The sequence below is a fragment of the Ochlerotatus camptorhynchus genome, unplaced genomic scaffold (assembly GCF_037179485.1).
Source record: "Ochlerotatus camptorhynchus isolate MF236.1 unplaced genomic scaffold, CSIRO-AGI_Acam_v1.1 ptg000312l, whole genome shotgun sequence".
NCBI lineage: Eukaryota > Metazoa > Arthropoda > Insecta > Diptera > Culicidae > Ochlerotatus > Ochlerotatus camptorhynchus.
This window is the reverse complement of record NW_027040800.1, coordinates 2,562,139-2,586,699: the sequence shown is the minus strand read 5'-3', so window position 1 is coordinate 2,586,699 and position 24,561 is coordinate 2,562,139. Positions and strand designations below refer to the sequence as shown.

At 41.7% G+C, this 24,561-nt stretch overlaps 1 protein-coding gene across 1 annotated transcript in view; it reads right to left on the bottom strand.

The window, feature by feature from the left end:
* The window catches only part of LOC135707429 (uncharacterized), a 106,632-nt gene that overhangs the window by 31,077 nt on the left and 50,994 nt on the right, over positions 1-24,561 (bottom strand). The window contains exon 2 of the mRNA XM_065229255.1: positions 12,423-12,472. The gene's annotated coding sequence lies outside the window, so the exon portion shown is untranslated. The remainder of the gene's footprint in view (positions 1-12,422; positions 12,473-24,561) is intronic.

The window sequence follows — 24,561 nt, the reverse complement described above, 5'->3', positions numbered from 1 at the left end:
GTTGACCATGGAATTTGTTCGCGGCAAACATGTGGATGAAGTAGCTCGGCGGAAATCCATGGGATGTTGGAAAGTGGCGCTTAGGTGGAGTATCATAAAAAAGCCAATTGCCTGTCACTTCTGTCAGAAGCCCGAACATAAGCAGCGAGATTGTCATCAGTAGACGAAGCTGCAGAAAATCAAAGCAGTTACAAGAGACATCGTATCAAAAGGCGAAACTAGCGGATGAAGGAAGTTCTGAATTTGCATTTTCGACAAAGGATTATGATTGGTTCCCTTTGCAGTTAATAGTGGACTCAGGAGCATCATCCCATATGTGCAATGAGGAATCCAAGTTCTAGAAGATTGACCCGAGTGTCATTGTGGAAGTTACGCTTGCAAACGGTAAGAAGATTTTTTCGAAAGGAGTTGGAACGTGTCGACTATAAACTACGGATGAAGATGGACGAATTCGAGTTTTAAAGTTTAACGATACATTGTTCATGCCGGATTTGGAGGAAAATTTGTTGTCTGTAATGAAGCTTACTGTAAAAGGTGTCAAGGTTGTGTTTGAGAAGAATGCATCATCGAGAAAGAAGGAAGAGTGGCTGCGACTGCGACAGCGAGGACTGGATTATAATACGTCAAAAGTACTCAAGAGACTGTTCAGGCGATGCAGGTTAGTCATTCTCCTGACTGCATCGAAAGCTAGGCGTGACAATGAAGCGATCCAAAAGCTGAAGAAATTAACTTTGGCAAGTGGAATTTGTATGCGAGATTGTGGCATGAAAAACATTATTTGCGACTGTTGCATTGAAGGCAAGAAAGGCCTTTTCCGAAGAAAGCGAAGCGAAAGTTGAAAGCTGCTCTGAATTTGGTACACAGTGCTATTTGCGATCCGATGAATACGGTAACCCCTGGAGAATGTTGATATTTTCTTACCATAATCGATGACTTCAGTAGATTCACGACAGGTTATTTCCTGAAGCACAAGTCAGAAGCAGTGAATTTCTTCAAACAGTTCGGATCAAGGTGGCGACTACAAGAGCGGTACGATGGAGGTTATTTTGTAAGGCAGAATGAATATTGCAGCAGTTCACGACGGCGTATACTCCACAACAAAACGGAATAGCTGAACGCAAGAACCGTTCGTTGGTGGAAATGGCGCGGTGTATGTTGTTGGATGCAAAACAACCGTACAAATGTTGGGCGGAAGCTGTTAACACGGAAAACGACATTCAAAACATGCTTCCAACTGCGGCGCTGAAGGAGGCATCGTACGAATTATGAAATAACGAGAAACCGAACCTAAGGCATCTGCAGATATTTGGGACGCCTTCATTTTTGTACGTGCCAAAGGAGAAACGGACAAAGCTGTAACCGAAGGCGGTGAAGATGTTGTTCGTTGGCTATTCTTCAAATCATAATGGTTATCTGATGATTGATCCAACAACGCACAAACTGGTGGTCAGCCGAGACGTCAGGTTCGTTCCTGGTCAACATCAAGATACCTGTGCCGAAAAAGACGAAAACTTGATCTAATACCCTCTGCGAAAGATTCAAGCTACGATCCATGGGGAATGTATTCCGGAAAACAAGGACGAAACCATCAACTCCTGCATTGAAACGGATGACGATTTTTTCGAAGCTATAAGTAGCAGCTTGCTGACGGATGTTGATGACACTATTGTCGGTGAAGAATACAATGATCTGGAGGAGGCGGTCGCAGTTGAAGGATACGGTATCAGACGATCGACGCGAAGGGTCTCCACCTTTGCGTTATGGAGCGAATGCTGCAGTAAACAAAGAGTGATCCACGAAGTGTTGCAGAAGCAATGAAGAGCCCGTACTGGAATGAATGGAAAACTGCAATGGAGGAGGAAATTAAGTCGCTGCAGGACAATAAAACTTGGGTGCTGACGAATTACACGAGGAAAGAAAATGAAAAAGGTGAGGTTGTGCGTTTTAAGGCTCGATTGGTAGCACAAGGTTTTACGCAGAAGTATGGAACTGATTATGACGAGGTTTTCACTCCAGTGGCAAAGCAAGTGACACTAAGGACCCTCTTGACGGTTGCTGGAATGTGGAATCTGCTCGTGAAGACAGCCTACCTTTACGGTGATCTGAACGAGACAATTTTTATGAAGGAGCCTCCCGGATTTGAGGCCAACGTTGGAAAAGTGTGTATGGACTCAAGCAGTCGGCAAGGATGTGGAACAGGAAGATAGATGCATGAGTCAAGGAGATCGGATTTAAGCCCTCAGACGCTGACCCATGTCTCTACGTGCGTCACGAGAATGGATAATCATGTTTTATCCTCATCTAAAGGGCGAATACGAAATTATTGCGACACATTCAACAGGGCATAACTTTGTTACCATTGGTAAAAATCAACCAAATTTTGCACACCTTCTCATTGATGTGTATTGTGTACATGCTGTCAAACTCGAAGTCGTGTTTTTCGATTCAACGAAAATGGAGGTGAACCAACGCGAGTTGAGAGAACAAATTCTTTCCAAAGACCTGGAATTTCCTGACCTGTCGCACCGGCAGTTGGGAAAAATGTTGAACATTCACCATTCAACCGTCTCCAGAGTGTTGAAGCGGTTCCAGGAGCGGTTTGGTTTGATTCTAAACATTATAAGAAAATTGGCATGACATTTTCGGTGTCGCAATAATTTCGTGTTCGCCCTTTATTTCGATGACATGCTCGTGATGTGAAGCATTTTCTGGGTATGGAAAAGGAGAAAACTAGACATGGCTACACATTGAATCAAAGAATGAAGATCAAGAAACTTGCAATTCGTTTCCAAATGGAGGATGCCCGACCATCAAAAGTGCCGATGGAGCCTGGATTTCTAAAACAGAAGGAGGAGAGCGAAGAGCTACAATCCAAGGATAATTTCCAAAGTTTGCTTGGAGGTCTGCTGTATTTCGCAGTCAACACTCGACCGGACATTGCCATCTGTGCTTCCATTCTCGGCAGAAAAGTAAGTCACCCCACTGCAGCTGACTGGATAGAAGCAAAACGAGGTTTACGCTATCTTAGCAGTACCAGTGATCTGAAGCTGCATTTGGAAGGAAGTAACGAAGAACTGATTGGTTTCGTAGATGCAGATTGGGCAGGAAATACCGTTGATTGAAAACCAAATTCCGGTTTTTTGTTCCAGCTTGGTGGAGCAACAATTTCCTGGGCGGCGAAGCAGCAATCCTGCGTAGCAAGATGGTATTCACTTCATCAGAGATTTGAATAACAAGAAAGTAATAAAGGTAAACTACACACCAACCGCTGATATGATAGCTGCTATCATGACGAAGCCGCTAGGTGCTACAAAGGTGGCGTATTGTCGTAATTGACTTGGACTTCACGTTGAGGAGAAGTGATAGATGAAGCAACCTGAAGTAGCTAGCCATGCCAATCAGTTTAAAATTAATTTCTTGAACATTCACTACGACCAAACAGACGTGTTTCCCTGACTCTATAAAATTTACGTGTTTGAAGCAGTAACATACCAAAAGCTGTAAAATTACATGCTCCTTTTGTATCGTTTGTAACAGTTTACGTAGAGGATCAGTTGCGAAATAATTCGCTGGAGGAAATAGAGTCATGTTCCTCGTCAATCCTCGATTCACCCAGGCGTGATGATGTCGACGATGTTTACGATGATGACGACGATTATGAGGACCGTATTAACGTTACTCTGTTGTCGGTATCTGCTGCTGCTAAGTCCCACGAGGAAATTTATGGAAGTAAGAAGATGCGAAAGGAGTTCAATGCTCCTACGGCAGTTGCTGCTGCTATTGATGCTAATGCTGTTACTGCTGACAATTCTGCTCAGCTCAATTCCAAGGGCCCTGAAACACCCACGGAGGTTGTGACCCTATCCGATAAAAAGGCTAAACGCCTCAATGGAGCCGGAAAAAAGAGGTCCAAATACTTGATATCTCATGGTCACAGCCATGATGAGGCTCGGGTACTGGCTGCGAAGCCTTTTAAAGTACCATATTCTGATCCGAACAAGCGTCGTAGAAATGCGGAGCTGAGCGAGTCTAACTCGAGCGAAACCAATCCACCGAAAAGGGTTGCTCTCGATTCTGATAGAGGAAATGCATCTCAAGCGAAGTCCTCGGTACAGTCAAGGTTGGACACAGCTAGAAGAGGAGATGTTAGACAATCGTCTACTCCTAAGCAGGCCACTAATGTCTCCAATAAAGCATTTTATAGCGAGGTATTAAACTCTATCAGGATTGGAATTTTGCCCGATGGTTATCCTCATGTAGAACTTACAACACAACAATTAGTTGCTACCCAAAAGGCAATACTAAGAAAAGTAGCAGAGCAAAGGAAGGAACAAACCAAACCAAAGTTTGGCAATTGCTTTTTCAGACCAGGGCATATGATCATCATTTGTAAAAACCAGGATACGGTTGACTGGTTGAAGGCTACAATTCCCAGCATTAAGCCATGGGAAGAAGCATGCCTCATTGTAATTGAAGAAAAAGACATACCTAGGCCGGAAATTTTACTGGGTTTCTTCCCACAAAGTGTAGAGGACACAAATGAGGATATCCTTGCCTTCGTGGAAAGCCAAAATGAAGGATTAATGGTTGACGCTTGGAAGATCCTTAAAAGATATACAGTTAAACAGTATCACGTTGAACTTGTCTTTACTGTTGATGCTGTTTCCATGGAGACTTTAGAAAAATGCGATTTCACTTTGGATTATAAATTCGGAGTTGTTGAAAAAAATCCTCAAGGAAATCAGGAAATAATGAGGAATCACAACAACTCGGTGGCAAAAAGGAAAAGGGCGATTCAGAACAGTCCAATACAAGTTCTAGAATTCACGAAATTTTCGAGGATGCTGAGATGCGTGAGACAAATCAACGAGGTACAGAAGCTAGCGGCATCACTAACAGTGAACCTGATGAAAGCTGCAATGCTACTGCAAATGTTGAGGGATGTTTTCACAATGCTCATGAGTGTCATCAAGAAAGTAGTGGAACAAAGAATATTGGAAATTCTGCGTTGCCCGCCTTATGCTCCGAATCAAATTCGAGTTTGAATAAAGATGATCGTCTTGGACATCGACCGAAACTAGAATAAAGGCAGTTAGAAATGCCCTTCAAGATATATCAAACTCACAAAAATGACTGGAACAAGCATTAAGTTTATACAAGAAAACTTTCATCACGCAAAGGCAGCTTCAGCTATTCTCAGCAAAACATTTATCAAAGGAAAACTGGATGTAGCCTTACTTCAAGAGCCTTGGACTTATAAAAGCAGGATCTTAGGAATGCCTACACAACCGTGTAAGTTAATATATGACAATTCTCAGCTCATGCCAAGAGCTGCAATTCTTGTCAATATTAATGCCAAAATTACACCAATTACAGAATTCATCAATAGAGATATTGCTGCAGTTTCACTAGAGGTGCCAACGACAAAAGGAAAAACGATGCTCTACGTGGCATCCGCATATTTTCCTGGCGATATTGAAGATGCACCTCCTCCAGAAGTTGCAGCGTTCGTCTCTCATTGCAGAAACCAAAATAAGGCTTTTATCATCGGATGTGATGCAAACGCCCATCATACGATATGGAGCAGCTCCGGAATCAACAAAAGGGGTGAGTGTCTATTTGATTTCATTTCACAACATAATATTGACATATGTAACAAAGGGAACTCCCCGACATTTGTTAATGCGATAAGGGAAGAAGTTTTGGACCTTACTCTTTGTAGTTCAATACTTTCTGATCGAATAGTAAATTGGCATGTATCAGACGAAATTTCTTTATCTGATCATAAACAAATTATGTTTGAATTTAAGGCTAATGATATACTGAAGGAGGTTTATAAAGATCCTCGTAAAACAAATTGGGAACTATATAGCACAATTATGAAGAGTCAACATGAACCCATTTTCAATAATATTGATACCATTACAAAGCTAGAAAAAGTTGCTAATGACTTAATAACTAACATGAATCAGGCTTACAATGCCAGTTGTCCTACAAAGGAGCGCTCGACTAATAGAGATGTTTCCTGGTGGAATGATAGATTAGAAAAATTACGGAAAAAAGCTAGGAAACTATTCAACCGTGCAAAATTTACTTCAAACTGGTCTCAATATAAAGAGGCGTTAACTGAATATAACAGAGAAATAAGAAGATCCAAGCGGAAAGATTGGAGACACATGTGTGAAAACATAGAAAACACTCATGAAATTGCAAGACTTCAAAAAGTTCTCTCAAAATATCATTCTAACGGTCTTGGAACTCTCAAAAAGACTGACGGACATTTTACTGAAAACTCAAAAGAAACTCTGGAACTGATGATGCAAACCCATTATCCAGGGTCCCTTCCTACTGATGATCATTTATTTATTTGTCTGCATCAACAGGCTGTGTAAAGCCCCAATGATGGTTTAAGTAACTTATATAGGTAAAAATCAAATCAAAAAATAAAAACTAAGAATAAAATACATAAATAAAACACACAATCATTCACGGTTAACTGTGCCAGAAAAGAACGATGAGAAGTATCTTCGTAGCAGCTGTCGAGGCATATGGAAATCGAAGATGCCCGAGACTCGATTGAACACTCGTTGCAGCCCACCTATTGCACCGTTCATGCCATAGTTTGTGCGCTGAAGTGGCAATCTCAGCATAACGTTGTTACGTAGCGCACGGGGTTGGACGTTAATGTTGACTTGCCCCAAGATTGCACTGCAATCAATTCTACCTTGTAAAGTGTCCGCAATGAACAGGGCCCTAGAGGTGTCTCTTCTATTTCGGAGAGGCTCCAGATCAATCAGCTGGCAACGACTTTCATAGCTGGGCAGATGAAATGGTTCTCTCCAAGGCAGCTTCCGCAGAGCGAATCGAAGAAAACGGCGTTGAACGGACTCAACTCTCTCAGCACCATTGTTTGGACTCCAGACCACAGAACAATATTCCAGAATGGATCGCACCAAGGAACAGTACAGAGACTTCAAACAGTAGATATCGGAGAAATTCTTTGCTATCCTGAAGATAAATCCCAACGTCCTAGACGCCTTGTCGACAACGTACGAGATGTGCTGCTTGTACGTAAGTTGAGAATCTAGAATAACACCCAGATCTTTCACATGGTTCACACGGTCGATTATAGTGCCGATAAGTTTGTATTCAAATGTGATTGGTTCTTTCTTCCGAGTAAAAGTGATCACTGAACACTTAGTGGGGTTAACCACCATTCGGTTCAAGTTACACCAGCTGGCAAAGGCTTCGAACTGACGTTGAAGGAAGTGACAGTCATCAATCGAGTGGATTCGTAGGTAGATTTTAAGATCGTCTGCATACGATAGTCGTGGGCCTTCGATGACCAAGTTCACGTCATTGAAGTAGAGTAAGAAAACCAAAGGTCCCTGGTGACTTCCTTGAGGTATTCCTGACGTAGCTAGATAGATATTGGACCGGTTGTCACCAATGGCAACCATCAGTTGCCGATCAGTGAGATATGAACGAAACCATCGCAAGAGGTTGCCGCTGACCCCAAGTCTATGTAAATTGGCAATCGCGATGGCATGGTTTAGCTTATCGAAGGCAGCTGACAAGTCGGTGTATATGACGTCTGTTTGAGTCCTCTCTGCCATGCTTTCCGTAAGATACGATGTTAAACACAGCAGATTTGTGGAAGTAGAACGACCGGAAGTGAAGCCGTGTTGATCACCACTTAGATACTGCTTACAATGAGAGAGTAGAGGCTCCATGATGACTAACTCGAATAACTTCGAAACTGCGCTCAACGACGTAATTCCACGATAATTGTCCACATCCCGTTTGCTGCCCTTTTTGTGGATAGGAAACATATGTGCGAATTTCCAACAAGATGGAAATGTACCACTCGAGATGGACAATCGAATTAGGTGAAGCATGGGCATCAGCAAGCTGGCGATATGCTTTTTCAGGAATACGGATGGAACGCCATCGGGTCCTGGATTGAAGGACGACTTGAGTTGTGATGCGGCAGTGGAAATCATCTCGACGTTGACATCCATCGCACCCAATGTTTGACCGTACAGTGGAACATTACTAGCTGCTAGGGTAACGTGTTCGTCAGTTAATCTCTCATTCGTGAAAACACTGGCGAACTTCTCAGAAAACAAGCGACAGATCTGCTGAGGAGTGGAAGCAACTGCTCCATTCAACACCATTGAAGAAGGTAGGCCGGATTCCTTGCGCTGCTCATTTACGTAATTCCAGAATGACTTCGGGTGCGACTTGAGTTTCCTCTGAATCCCTCGTTGATATCGCGAATAGCATCGACGGCTAACTCGCTTGAACTCATAATTGAGCCTAACGTAGTGACGTTTCAGCGAAAGCGTACGATACTTAGTGAATTTTCTTGAATTTTTGATCAACTACAAAATCATGATTGCATGCAAAGTGCCACATCTTCAGACCGTGGTGAACGTGATAGATCTACCGAAACAAATGTCTCACTATGTGGGCTAGAAATGTCAAATGAAGAGGCTGAAAACTTTGCCATTAGAATATTTACAAACTCATGAATTGAATGGGCGATAGATTCTTTTAGTTCTTTCAAATCCCCTGGCCCAGATGGAATTTTTCCAGCACATATTCAAAATTGTAAATCTATAATAATTCCTGTTTTAGTTAAATTGTTCAAGTCTAGTTTCTTATTGAGATACATCCCAAAAAAATGGAGACAAGTCCCAGTGGTATTCATACCAAAGGCGAACAAAAGAGATAAATCTTCACCAAAATCATTTAGACCAATAAGCCTGTCATCAATATTTTTGAAATTAATGGAAAAACTCATAGATGAATATGTCAAATCAGAAATACTTCTTAATAAACCATTATGTAAGACACAATTTGCTTACCAGTCAGGCAAGTCAACAATAACAGCTCTTCATACTCTTATTAATAAAATAGAAAAATCCTTTGCGGCTAAGGACATTCTACTAGCAACGTTTCTTGATATTGAAGGTGCATTTGATAATGCATCTTTCACGTCGATTATAAGCGCCATGAGAAATCGTGGTTTTAATAAAAACATAATCAACTGGGTTGTAGAAATGCTATCCAAAAGAGAAATATCAGCTAATCTAGGAGATTCAGTAGTGAAAGTAACAGCTGTAAAAGGCTGTCCTCAAGGAGGTGTTCTTTCTCCCCTTCTGTGGTCCCTAGTTGTTGATGACCTTCTTATAAAACTAAAGCACCAAGGATTCGAAATAATTGGGTTTGCGGATGACATTGTCATTATAGTCCGTGGAAAATTCGATAAAGTTGTTTCCGAAAGAATGCAAAAAGCATTAAAATTCACACTGTCGTGGTGCAAAGATGAGGGATTGAATATCAATCCTACAAAAACAACTATTGTACCTTTTACTAAAAGACGTAAAATCTCTATCAATGATCTTAAACTAGGAGACGTCACTATCTTTAGAAGTAAAGTTTTTAGGAGTAACTTTAGATAGTAAACTCTGCTGGAAGAAACATATTGATCAACAAATAGGAAAAGCAACAAATGCTTTTTGGACCTGCAAAAGAACGTTTGGAAAAAAAATGGGGTCTGAAGCCAAATATGATACACTGGATATACTCGGCTATAGTTAAACCCAGGATTACCTACGCCTCACTTATATGGTGGCCGAAAACTAAGCAACAAACGGCACAAGTCAAACTAAACAAGCTACAAAGGCTTGCTACTATTTCCATAACTGGAGCAATACTCCCTCTACAGCCTTGGATGCTTTACTCAATATCCTTCCTCTTCATCAATTTATTCAACTGGATGCAGAGAAAAGTGCTCTAAGGCTCACACATGAATTTCTTCGATGGAGATCTTATTGGACATTTGAGCATTCTAAAAGAGTTTAAGATAAGTCCATTAATATTGATGAACGAAGATTGCATGCTAAAGCGACATTATTTCAACCATAATTTCCAAGTTCCTTGTGTGACTCGCGTTGACTGGGATGCAGGAAGACTGAATATTAGTCCTGGATCATTAATCTTTTATACAGATGGCTCGAAACAAGATAATATGGTCGGGGCTGGTATTACCGGCCCTGGGGTTAACTTTTCGGTGTCGATGGGAAATTGGCCGACAGTATTTCAAGCTGAAATATATGCCATCTTAGAATGTGCAGCGATTTGCATAAAAGAAACTATAAAAATGCGAATATATGCATTTGTTCAGATAGTCAAGCGGCGCTGAATGCTTTGAAATCAAAAACTTACACGTCAAAACTGGTGTGGGAATGTACTAAACTATTACAGCAACTGTCCTGTCGAAATACGGTTAACCTTTATTGGGTTCCTGGTCATTGTGGAATCGAAGGAAACGAAAAAGCTGATCAATTGGCAAAAATAGGGTCATCCACGAAATTCATCGGTCCTGAACCATTCTTTGGACTTTCTTTTTGTGCTTTAAATATGGTGCTAAAAAACTGGGGAAAAAACAAAGGTACAGTACAACTGGACCAGTACCTTAAATTCTCGGCAATCTAAACGTTTTATAAAGCCGAACGCTTTTCATACACAAAAGTTACCTAATCTTTCAAAAAAAGATTTGAGTACATACACTGGTTTGATAACAGGACACTGTCCTTGTAAATATCACCTGAAAATCATTGGTAAACTTCATGAAGATAAATGTCGCTTTTGTAACTTAAAGAGTGAAAGCTCTGAACATTTGCTGTGTGACTGTGTTGCACTATTTCATAAACGATGCAGATATCTTGATAAGGGTCTGATGAGACCTTGGGAAATCTGGGCTGCTGCTCCCAATCAGGTAATAAATTTCATAAGGAATGTATTACCTGCTTGGGATGATTGCTTACAACAGTAGTGGTAGTTACTCAAACAATAGTGGCTTACCGCTACGTTATGGCATAAATAAAAAGAGGATACACCACAATAGATCAAAGTAATGGTCGCGGTGGTATTATGTCCCCAACATAGGAAAAAAAAAACAGTTTACGTCGCATGTAATTTTCATATTTTTTTGGTATGTGGTGAATCTAGTATTTTATAGGAGTCTCACTATTATACTATAGGTATTTAAAAACTGGAACGCACAAATATTGGTCTACTTCCAATTGGTGTATTTCTGTTAAAAATGCATTAAAAAAAACCTGAAATGCTGTATTTGGAAGTTGAGTGTGTATACAATGGTTGCTATGATGAGTTTTCACCGTTTGCTCTCCAGTTTTCAAAATGACGTCCAAGCAAGAGGAGCAGCGTGTCAAAATTTTGCTCGCGCAGCAAGAGAATCCGACGTTCTCACACGCCAAGTTGACAACATTGCTGGATGTGGTCAAATCGACCGTGACAAAAGTTTTAAAAGTGTTCGAGGAGCTTTTGTCGACCGCTAGGAAGCCTGTAAGCGGCGGCAATCGTAATTCGGACGTGGCAGTGACGACGAAGAAGGTGGCAGTGAAATATAAGCGGAATCCTAACCTCTCCATCCAGGACGTCGCAGGAAAGCTCAATGCCTTCCATACTACTGTGCAGCGGGCCAAGAAACAAGCCGGGTTGTCAACGTTTATGAAGGTGAAGGTGGCGGATTTGGCAAACCAAAAGAATAAACGAACATTTTTTCCTTTAAATATATGAATTGAACTACCAAAAGAAAAATAAGAAAATTTTTGTGATATGAATTTTGACTGAAAGAAACGATTTTGACAATTGTCGACCAATTATTGCGCGTTCCAGTCTTTAAAAAAATATTCACCTGTAGATTGCAATTTGTTCAACAAAATCTTTTGTTGTTCTCCTGTTAGCGTAGTAAACAACCAGTCACTGTGGAAAAACACACAATCTGCGTTCGCAAATACAAATTCACACCATCTAATTTACAGTTCAGATAATTAGCGAGACGCGTAGATCTTTCGTTCGCTTGACCATGTAAAAGTCTGGACCTACAACAGAGGAACGATTATCTCAAACACCTGCTAAAAAGAGACCATGTGTGACTCATTTCGCCACTCAAAACAATCACTTCGGATGAATCATCCCTCTGAGCACAATCTCCCTTGTCTCTTCCCCCCATTCACGGGCAGTATTAAGATTGCGGTTTGCGGCAATTTGAGTCACTTACACAGACAATTTCAAGTTACAGATATAGATACTGAGGATGCCGGGTGGAAGAAAACCTCCCGGGTGAGTAACGACGTCGACAACGGACGATCAAATGGCGGAAAACCTTTCCAATTGTTATTCAACATCAATATGAAATCGAATCAATCCGCCATCCGATACCGACTGGCTTCCTTGTCGGTGAGGGGGAAAATGGTTTCAGCTTAACCAGATCGTAGGTAATTGGTAACACGAGCTAGATATAAACGACTCGTTGCATTCTTCACCACGGATGCACGTGGATTTTCTAGGGGCAGAAAAGAAAACTATGATAGGTAGAAATTACGTACCACACACGATCTCGGCGTTCCTCTGAGTTGGAAAATCCGCTGGCTCCAGCCTGCGAAAAAAAAAACAGAGAAAAAGGAAAATGAAACACTTCAATCAGCAGCCAATTCTCAGCATAATTCGTTCACACTTTGAATTTCATTAGCCAATTTGTTGGTTGGTAACCGAAAATTGAAAATCTCCACCGCCGGCGTTCGTTTCGACACGAGACACAATACAAACCGATGGAAGGTTGGAAGAAATTCAAAACAATTGGTACATCGGCCGTTAGCTGTGAACTAAACGATGAAACGCCAGCTGCTTATTGTTGTGCTTTTACGCGATTTTTGATTTTAAGGTGCAATTTCTTCATCGTCGTTGCAATCACACGCAGTTTTACGATCGGCTGTCATCAGTAGCAGCGGGTAAGATTGTTGAATGGGGTGATTTTCAAATTGGAAAATTGTTCCTCTAGTAGAAAAACTGTGCAGTTGGCGTTTAGCAATCAAGGCGATCAATTAGGGGTGCCGGAGGTTTTAGCGGCAGGATCGAGGTTTATGCAAGAAGAAGGTACCCGTGTCTGGCTTCAATGCAGACTCTGTTGAGATGAACTGTATCAAATGCAATTTCCCCATTGGCTACCTTTATTTCATTCAAGTTGATTTTCCGTTCGAACGCTTTCAGAGGAATTCCGACGACTGTGTCGAAACTTCAAATAACCAATATCTCTGGAATAAAATCGTTACAAAATTGAACACCGTCAATCGCCTTTTGTTGGCCGATACATTTCACACCATTTTTACCCGTACTTTATCTGCGGCAAGTGATGGTTGATGTACCAACGTTGAACAATTTGATACCGTAGCAAACCAACGTGCATGAGAGGCTCTGACGAAACACACCGACTGACCCATTGTTCGTCAAAGCTGTGACAAATTGATAAGCTATATCTCAGTGAGAAGCTATCTATCTTTTATTTTCCGTTCGTTACTTCAAAATACGTAGAGCTATGCCTGCATAAGCTAATCATTACTGTGACCTAAATAGAGCTAGTTCGACGATCTGCAGGTACTCTAGTTCAAACGTCCACAAAGGAGGACCACCGCGGTTGCCATCCGGCACCTGCCCAGAGGGGAGAATACAGAGATTATCAATAATTAGCAGCAAAATCACACACGCAAACACACACACACACACGTCAATAATGACTCAATTATAATTATAAGCCTTGCATAATCCGACGGCTGGAGTAATCAAAAAATGAAAATTTAAAATGACTCCCAATCCAAGCCTCCAAGCAACAATCATCAGCGAGCCACAGCCTCCGAAAACCGGCTAATAACGATGCACATATGAATTCAATTCGGCAAATGTGGCTTCCCCCTCGCACCGCCCCGCACAACGGACAGGTTGTTGCCTCTTGGTTCGGGGTTTTTGTTTTTGTTTTGCTACTCTCGTACCGAGCGGAATGTGATGGGAATCATAGCCTATCGGGTTGTGGAGATATGTACGTAAGTTGCATATCAGACACACACACAAACTTTTTCGGGTTTTTCATGTTAGCATGGTTGACTGTTGGTACTAAAAAGAATGTCCAAATTAACTTCGATACACATTTATGCAACTTTGATTTTGATTTGAAAATATTACACCCGCTTATGTAATGCGGGTAACAACAGAAAAATAGTGGATTTGATCATCCTCTGCAAAGGCGTGATCAGAGATGTTATGCCTCAGAACATCCCGGCGGCACCGACTGGGATTGAACCCAGGCCTGCTTGATAAATATATTTTCCACTTTACTAAAGGTGATATAAATTTTGAGGAGAAAGGCTAGTTTTCAAAACGAAGTCTAGAATTTCTTGCAATCGGGTGCTGACAAATTTCCACTTTGCTCTGAATTCCATACTACACCCTTTTAAACGCAGAGCCTCTTCCCGAAAATGGCTACTTTTTCGATAAGTCTTAATATCTGGAAGGCAACCGGTAGCAGTCCTTCTTATATGCTCAAGATTTCTTGCAGTAAAAATCGATGACCTTTATTTTTTTTTAAATTAATTTATTTGATAAGGCTCAACCGAATTAACTTTACAGAACCGAAGATTCTTAAAACTATAGTAAAAAAGAAGGTATAACACAATAAACATTTTATCTTCCGCTATCCAATAAGCTTCCTCCACCAGAACGGAAGCCGCTTCCAGTGGTTTCATTGTATGGCAGATTCGCCAACGGGGATCAGAGCGCTTCCATTGCAGCAATGGACGCAAAACGTGGTCAGCACTCACACATTCATCACGAAACGGTTGCTTTCCAAAGTCGACGACGCATCGACTGAAAAAACTGCTGATGAAGAAAAATGGGGAGGACCACACAATGGTTGCTGCCGAGTAAACAGACGATCGCGTGACACACATTGAGAGTGGTCTGCTTTTCCCGATGAATCTGAATATCTGAGAGGGCGATATCTTGTCACTCTGAAGCAGAACCGGTATGGTGTTGGCGTATTTCGTCTATGCTCAAATTGAGGATCCGCAACAGTATCTGGCTGGAGAATGAGATGCTCTTGGACTAGACACATAGTCTGATAGAACCCATCCGAAAAAATGCTGTTACCAGTCCAACTCCAAAGGACTTCTACCCCATCTCACTAACTTGCTGTCTATACAAGATTCTTGAGCGGATGGTGAACCGCCGTCTAATGAGATTCCTAGAGGATAATTTTCATCATCGGCAGCATGCATTCAGACCGGGAGGAACCGGGACGTATTTTGCCGGGCTCGGCAACGTCCTTCAGGATGCAATGAACAATAGTTCCCACGTAGAAGTCGCATCTATGGGCCATGTTAAGGCGTACAACCGTGCGTGGTCCCCACGGGTTATCCAGCAGCTGGCGGACTGGGCATTAGGAGGTAGCAGTGATGGAAAAAATCAAGAAAATCCAAAATCAGGAACGGTTGAAAATCACTGCTGATCTTGAGATCAGCAAAATCACAAACAGAAAATCACGGCGGATTTTATCTTAGCTAATCTTGAGAGTAGAAAAATCACACCGCAGAAAATCAAGGCTGATATTATCTTAGCTGATCTTGAGAGTAGCAAAATCATAAAGCAGAAAATCAAGGGTGATTTTAACCTTAGCTGATTTTGCGGTAACAAAAACCAAACGGAAAATCAATAGATTGGTATTACAGTCAAAGTAAAAATCCGACATCCACCGCCATTTTGGAATTCAATATGGCAGACCAAAATCCAATATGGCGGCCCCGGACAGGGAATATTCATCTAAACCCATGCACTATGGATATCTACGGAATGGGCTCGATGAGGGGAAGCAAAAAATTTGCCATCCACTGGAATTTTGGAATCCAATATGGCGGACCAAAATCCAATATGGCGACCCCCGGACTAGGAATATGCATTTAAACCCATGCAATATATTGGATTTTGGTGCACCATGTTGGATTCCAAAATTTCCGTAGATACCCATATTGCATGGGTTAAGATGCATATTCCTTGTCCGGGGCCGCCATATTGGATTTTGGTCCTCCATCTTGAATTCCAAATTGGCGGCGGATGTCAATTTTCCACTTCCACTTAGCGAGCCCATTCCGCAGATACCCATATTGCATAGATTTAGATGCATATTCCCTGTCCAGGGGCCGCCATATTAGATTTTGGTCCGCCATCTTGGATTTGGGAGCCATCTTGGGTTGAAATCCACAATTTTAATTTCATCCGGAATGTTGACTTGAATTTCGGAATGCCCCAAACTCTAGAATTTCACATATCTTCTAATCCTATGATTTTCGATGATTTTGATCTTGGTTGATTTTGATGCTGGTTGATTTTGAGAATCGAAAATCACGGCTGATATTGGTCGAAAATCACGTGTGATTTTCGTGGTGATGATGGCTTGTGATATTGGTGCCTATGATTTTAGGTGATCTTGATCTTGGAAGATTGCTGATTTTGATATTCTGATCTTGATTTTAGCCAACACTGGGAGGTAGCATTCTATTTTTTATCAGGAACTTTCTCCGGGCCGGTCCTTTCAGGTAATATTAGGTAACCATCGGTCATCAACTCGCATGGAAGAAACTTGTGTCCCACAGGGCTCTATAATTGCGGCCACCATCTTCTTGGTCGCGATGAACGGGGTATTCGTTCGACTCCCAAAAGAGATATTTATCTTTGTCTATGCCGATGACATTGTGCTCCTAACAGTAGGTCTTACTCTAAAGGCTCTCCGCAGAAAGCTACAGCCCGCAGTCTCCTTCGTCCATAAATGGGCATCTCAATGCAGGTTTGTGTTGTCAGCCGAGAAAAGTGTTACGTCACACAATGCCACTTTTCACATCGCCCCATACAAGACCCGATCAAATGTGATGGTATGCTTATCTCTTTCTGTAAAAACGTTCGGATTCTCGAAGCACTTCTGGATCGAAAACTCAGCTTCGACCTTCACTTTAATGAAATCCGGAACAGTTGCCGTACAAGACTGAATTTGATCCATACCCTCTCCAGCCTGCATCGATGTAGCAATTGAGAACTCACCCTGATGGTCGCCAAAGCCGTTGTAAACAGCAGAATATTCTATGGGATAGAGCTCTTTTGCTCAGCCGCTGAACTCTTCGTCACCAGACTGACTTCCACCTACAACAAAGCACTGTATCAGGGTTTCTCCCTTCTACCCCTGCAGACTCGGCTTGCGTGGAGCTTGGAGTCTTACCATTCAGGTACAATCAGTTTCCAAGAGAAAACAACCGGAACTGAACAAAGAGAGCAACAGACTTCAGAAACTCCCCCAGTGTCAGAAGTCCACTGGAGCGGAGCCAGGGTATGGGAGGACCCTCCACTTTCCGTTGATTTCTCTGTAGCCAGGCGTTTCAAAGTCCGGAGCTGCGTACTTACGCCACCGAAATTCTAGGGACTCAGTACCACGACCACCACCACCGATACACGGACGGCTCTAAAGCTAGAGGAAAAGTCGGATTTGAAAGCCATTTTTTCCGGCTCCCTGGCCAATGCTCCGTTTTCTCCGCGGAAAGTGCGACTATTCTCCACGCTATTATTATGAGCACCAACAAACCCATCTGCATCTTATCAGAATCTGCCAGTGCCCTTTCGGCCCTAGAATCCCAGTTCCCGAGGCATCCATGGATCCAGGGGTCCAAGAACATTCACAATCGAATACGGTCTTACTCTGGATATCGGGTCACTGCGACATTAGAGGTAATTGCGAAGCCGATCATCTGGCCGCTACCGGCCGCTCTGACCGACTCTTCGGTAAAGAGGTACCTGGTCCCGACATTAAGCGCTGGGTCGAGCTCATCATCCGCGACGCCTGGAACCTTGAGTGGGTTTCCACAAGGCAATCTTTTATGCGGAAGGTGAAAGGGGAGACCTCCAAATGGCAGGACACCCCAAGTCGACAAGATCAGGCCATCATGTCTCGCCTCCGTTCCGGGCATACACGTGCAATACACAACATGGGCTGCTCCTCAAATTTTCGGAAAACTTGCGACACTTGCAAACTTACCATGACAGTGTAACACATATTGGTGGATTACCCAGTGTTCAGTAATCTAAGAAGTCTCTACGGTATACCGAATAGCATAAGCAACGCCCTATCGCCCTGAGCCAGCAACTTTGGATATTCGTGCCAAGCAAATGCGATGAAGTGACATGCTCGCCGATCGCATTTGCTTTCTTCTGTGGGGTGATTAAAAGCCGATAGCCTTCATTTTCGACTCTGAGAGGTGGAACGGGTTTGGGATGAGTTTTCAGGACCTTGGCTACCTTCCAGAATGGACTGGAGCGGTCGTCTAGATTCCAGATTCTGGAAGCAATCTGCTTGTTCAGATCGGCCATTTCACGTTTTTTGCCCAGATCTCCAGTCCTTTGAAACTGGCGTCTACGAACATTTCTCAGGCGAATCAAGAGTTGGGTGTGGGAATCAATGGTAATAAACTTACCCCTCACAGGAACTCATCGGACGCACGCCCTCATCCCAAGGCTACCGGCTTGGACAAGCCGGTATTTGTCAGGAACAGGTCTAGCGTCGATGGGTTGCCCGCCGGTGAGATGAATGTTTTCTCATTCGAAAACCAAACAGAGTACAGCCCATGCTGCGAGTGGTTGAACTGCAGACGACCGTTCTGGTTCTGCCTGTTGTTCCGCCAGGCCTCATGGCGAGCATTTGGATCTCCTCCAACTACGAAGCGGGAACCGGTACGGGTGATAGTAGACAGGTCCTTCTTGAATTTAGCCGCTAGTCCACTGCTGGTGGCACACTGTCGAGGGCAGTAGTCGACGATTCCACCTCCACACCAAGGGCCTCGATGATAGAGGTGCGGATATGGGACAGAATGTGGTATTTTATTCCTTTCTTCACGACCCGTGGGAGCTGGTGCGATCAAGCCGAATAATGGTGTGGTCAGGCAACCAGAAGCTGTCGCCAGACTTTAGATGGGTCTCGGTTAGAAGGCCCACGTCGATGCTGTGCTTGCGGAGGAAGTCGGCTAGCTCAAGCTCTTTTGCTCTTACAGAGCAAGCATTCCAGGTGACGATAGTTAGCGGTTTAGACGCCATACTGGATGATGAACTTACCGAGCACTTGGATCTGTTCGGGCTTGTTGCGGCACTGACGAAGAGCGCTGGTTATGTTGACGAAAATCTTCAGAGAAGAGATTTGAGGATTGACGTTTTGTGCTCCAGGGGGGGGGGGGGGGGGTGGCTGAGCTGTGTCCATGCAGAAGGACCAGACGTTTCTTGACGAGGGCCGGATTGCACCCGCGGATTTGCTTGACCACAGTTGGCGCATTTGGCCGTTTCCGACTCGTCGACATCACACTCGGAGGCGACATGGTTTTGGGCACATTTGCCACAGCGTGGCCTGATGTAACAGTTTCGGGTGCCATGCCCAAAATTCAGGCAGCTTTGACACTGGGTGACGTCGTGACGGCCGCCACGGTATGGCTCCCATCGGACAAACCCTTCTGGATATGTACCACAAAAAGGCAATCCGGATACTTCCTGTCGTTCTCGTCCCTCCTTGTCATCCGATAGACGGCAGTTGGGGCTAGCTTGTACAGGGTGTCTACTCAATCCAAGGAATCAAATTCCCTGAGTTTTCCAGGTTTTTCCAGGTCGGATGAAAAAAATTCCAGATGCATACAAATTATACACATTATTATTTTATCTATTTATCCATCTGGAATCCCTTTTATGTACTTATTGATTTATGTTATTTTCGATTGTTCAAATTTGGGCGTTGGTACTTATAAGTCGGCACAGCAAATAAGCTATTGAATATTACAGCAAAACAGATGCACATAGGTTGTTTAATATTAATTTGTACAATTTATGTTTAGTTAATGCACCAATAGTGGAGGTACGTTAGTACAATGTACTTCTATAGCGGCTTAGGGAGACTCTATAAGCCACCATAGGAACACATTGCACTAAAGTACCTCCACTATTGGTGCATTTTTTTTTTGTTTATTAATTTATTTGATAAGGCTCAACCGAATTAACTTTACAGAGCCGAGGATTCTTGGTCACTATACAATACATCTTAAAACTATAGTCAAAAGGTACAACACTATAAACACTTTATCTTCCGCTATCCATAAAGCCTCCTCCATCAGAACTGGAGCCGCTTCCAGTAGTTTCATTGTATGGCAAATTGTTGTACGCCAACGAGGGTCAGAGCGCGTCCATTGCAGCAATGGACGGAAAACGTGGTCAGCACTCACACACTCATCACGAAACGGTTGCTTTCCAAAGTCGACGACGCATCGACCGAAAGAACTGCTGATGAAGAACAATGAGGAGGACCACACAATGGTTGCTGCCGAGAAAACAGACGATCGCGTAGCACACAACGAGAGTGGCCTGCTTTTGTCGACAGCCGAGTGAACACTCATATTGGTGCATTTATCCTACACATAATTCGCGAAAAGAAATTATATCCATGGGTAATATTGTATTGTATTGTATGTATTGTATTTGGGTTTTGCAATCACATTAGTTATTCATACAGTAGCATGCATTACGTCAATCAACATTACATTCTTTTTTGGTATTTGTGTAGTATTTTTTTAATTCAAGAATATAAATACAAGTAAGAAACCTGTCTATACTATTTCGATAAACGATATATCAAAATTTGATAACAATATGCTTTCCAAAACAAAATATCATTTTGATAATATGTTTGAGTCCAACTCTGTTTGGAAGATCAAGACAGAATAAATCATGGTTCCACATGTCTAAAATCTCTTAGGGTCCGTTTAGACTATCTGATTTCTTGGTCTGATTTTGACCGCCACCATAATGAAAAATCTGCTCGAATTTATTTTCGACACACTTAGTCGAACCCCCCTGTTCACACTGCTTGCACATGTCGAGAGAACTGTCAATTTAGATTTCAAAACAAAATTGTATCAGGAATCAAAAGTAAATACTTCCATCATGAATTACCGGAAAATTGCTCTAGTTTCGGCAGACGTATTTGCTTTTATTATTTTAAATAAAATGAGAAAAAGAAGGTGAACTTTGTGGAGTAGGGAATGGTTGCTCAAGAGGAACACCGGCAGGGATTTGACTCATCTTGTCCATCAAGAGCTGCGATATGAAGATGAAAATGGATTTCAAAACTTCGCCAGAATGTCGATACCAACTTTAGACAAGCTAGTGGGAAAAGTTCTCACTAGATATACATGATTCCTTGAGTTCTGAAAATTTCTGTTAACAACTCAATTCTGCAAGGTTTTCAAACCTTCTGACGTCCCTGAAGTTTTGTTTCTGTTCTCCGGTAAAATTTCTTTAAAGATCAACAATCTTTCCTGCAATCTGCAAATGTCTTGGTAGTTCTACAGATTTCTTGGAAGTTCTGTGTGTTCTTCAGAAGTTCAGCAAATTTTCCTAAAAACCTACAAAGTTCCTGAATCCCTGAAGATTTAAGATCCTTGAAGATCAACAATTATCTCTGATGTTCACAAAATTTCTCATAATCTACAAACTTCTCGAAAGTTCTGTAATTTTCTCTGCAGATTTTCATGATTCAATGAATATCTGCAAATATCTCTGAACATCTATACAATTTTCTAAAGAATTGAAAGATTATCTAGAAACTTTTGAGCTTACCGGAAGTTTTAGGAAGTATTCTGAAGTTTTTCTAATTTTTCTGAAGCTGTGCAAACATCTCTAAAGATCAGCGAACTTACCTGAAGTTCTGTAAATGTCTTTCAAAATCCAAGAACCGCAGTAAAATTCTTAAAATTTATTTAAACATCTGCTAATTTTTGAGTAGATTGACGATCTACCCTCTGAACTTCCTAAAATTTATTTTAAATTCTGTAAAGTTTTCTGAAGTACTGAATTTCTGCTCTAAAGATCTACGAACTGCCCTGAAGTTCAATAAATTTCACAGTAGATCTCCGAACTTTTCTAAAGTTCTTTAAATTTCTTTGTGGATTCTTGATCTAAAGATCGGCGAACTTTCCCGAAGATCTGTGAGTTTTGCTGAAGTTTTGCAAATTTTTCTAGAAACGTACGAACTTTTTGACGTTCTACAGACTTCTCTTAAGGTCTACGGACTTCCCTGAAGTTCTTTAGATCTATCTATTTCCGACTACCATGGAGTTCTGCAACATATTGTACTTTTGTACTTCGCTGCGATTTGTTTTTGGAATTGAGGTGCTTTTCTGACATTTAACGAATTTTTCTGAAGATCTCACATTTGTGTGAAACTGTGAAACTTTCTGTCAAATTCCTGCAAATATCTTTAAAGTTCTGTAAAGTTGTCTTAAGCTCCGTAGCTCTATTCCCAAGATCTTCAAAAAAAAACTTGAGGCTCAATAAATTTCTCAGAAGATCTGCAAACTTCTCTGATGTTTTGTAAATTCCTCTAGGGTTACCCTGAAGATTTGAAAATTTCCTTGAAGATTACCTAAAGTTGTGAAAATTTATCTGAAAATATTTGAGCTTCTTTGAAGTTTTAAATGTCTCTCTCAAGATCTACAAATTTTCCTGAAATCGTGTAAATATTTTTTTTTAAATCGTTGAACTTCCCTGAAGTTCTGCAATTTTTACTGAACATCCATTAACATTTCTGAGATTCTTGTGATTTTTTCTAAAGTCCTGTAATTTTTTTCAAAGTTATGTAGCTTTGTTCTGAAGATGTACGAACTTTTCTGATGTTGAATAATGTTTCGAGGATCTTCAAACTTCTGTGAAATACTTTATATTTCACTGTAGATTCTTGGACTTGTCTGAAGTTATGCGAATTTCCCTGAAGATTTGTAAAATATCGCTTATAGTTTTACAAATTGATTTGAAATTATTTTTGCTTGCTTGAAGTTTCGAAAGTTTCTTTGAACATTTATCTGAAGATCTACGACCTCTCTTGTGATTTTGTTTTTATGAATTTCTGTTAATAACTTTTAATTTGTTTGTAGTTCTGTTCTCAAGATCTACGAACTACCCTGAAGCTCAACAAATTTCTCAGTAGATCTCCAACCCTCTCTGAAGCTCAAAAAAAATCTATGTTGGGTCTCAGACCTGCTGTCTGGCATGCTTATTCTTATACAATACATGCTTCGTATGCTTCCTTTTGACGGTTGCCAGTCTCTCTTTTTCGGCTGTTTCCTTTTTACGACGATTTTGATCCTCCACATACAAATCAGCGAAGAGCGAGCGTGACAAGACTCTCAGAATGAACTTGTCTTGTTCGCACAAGTTGTCTTAGCTGTCAGATGCTTGTCAAGTTCAGTGTCCTTAAGAAACGTTTCGAGAAACTGAACGAAAAACTTCTTTTGAATTACGAATGAAGTGATAATTGGAAAATTTCCTGAGTGGAACCTAAATTCCCTGAATATTCCAGGTTTTTCCAGAAAAAATAAAATTCCCTGTAAATTCCCGGTTTTCCAGGTTTTTTTCAGGTAGTAGACACCCTGTTGTAGCGGTCCTTGAATTCCGCTTCGATTAACTTTGGGTCAAAGCTCAGGTATGATGTGGCCAGCTTGTATTCCGCTTTCGTGCGGAGCATCACCTTTGTCCCGATTCTACTGAGTTTGAACTCAGCTTTAATGCCCATGGACGCAAAGCTAGCGATGAGCATGTTTAGATATGCATTTTTCACTACCAACGGTGGTAGTTTGACGTTTGCCGCATTTGGGCTGGCATTTTCAGAAGACATAACAAAAAAAATCTCATTAACCCAATAATATCATCTTTGGCTTTACTTCGTGAAGCAGCTGGCCAAAAATTTGGTCGTTTCCTTCTACCGACCCGAGCGAGCTGTGTTGCAGAAATTGTTTGTCATGAAGAAAAAGCAAGAAGATTACATCATCATTGCTTTCCATTTCCGACATAGCTTTATTATTCGGCTCGTTGATCGCTTGTTATTTTGTCATTTGGAGATATTTTTAATTCCTTGCTCGGGACTATTCTGGGTTTTTCCGTTCCGGTTGGCAATCAGGTTTTAATCAGGTTTCTACTAGACCTGTGCGCCGATCAAAATATTTTCGGCGGCGGCGTGATATGTTATTTTCTGCCGGTGGCGGCGGCGTGGGTGGGCGTGAGTTTATTCCAACTGATTTAGAAAAAAAATTGCTTTCCAAACCAATCGCACATGGAATAAAAATGCTACCCATATTTGATTTCAGATTACTGAAAATCGCTAAAACGTAGGTCACTTATAGTTTGAGTTAATTTTCCGACACTTTCCTGGGGAAAACTTCTCCGATATGGGAAAAATTAAGAAAATTGTACACAGGTTTAAAGTGTACTAGAAGACAGATTAAAACCACAATCAGTTTTCCTCATATGTAGTCTCATATGAAGTTTTCCTCGGAAAAGCGTCAGAAAATTTACTCAATCTATGAGTGACCTACGATTTCGCGAATTTGAGTAACCTGAACTCTCATGCTTCGTTAGTGTGGTGGCCAAAATCAAAAGAGGCTACTGCACAGAGGAAACTAGCAAAACTGCAACGTCTAGCATGCATTGCAATAACGCGTGCGATGCGTAGCACCCCATCAAAAGCATTAGAAGAAATCCTCAATCTGCTGCCCTTGCATGAACATGTGCAACTAGAAGTGGAAATAAGGGCTCTAAGGCTCAAAAGATCTAAAAAAGTAATGCCAGTTGATCTTG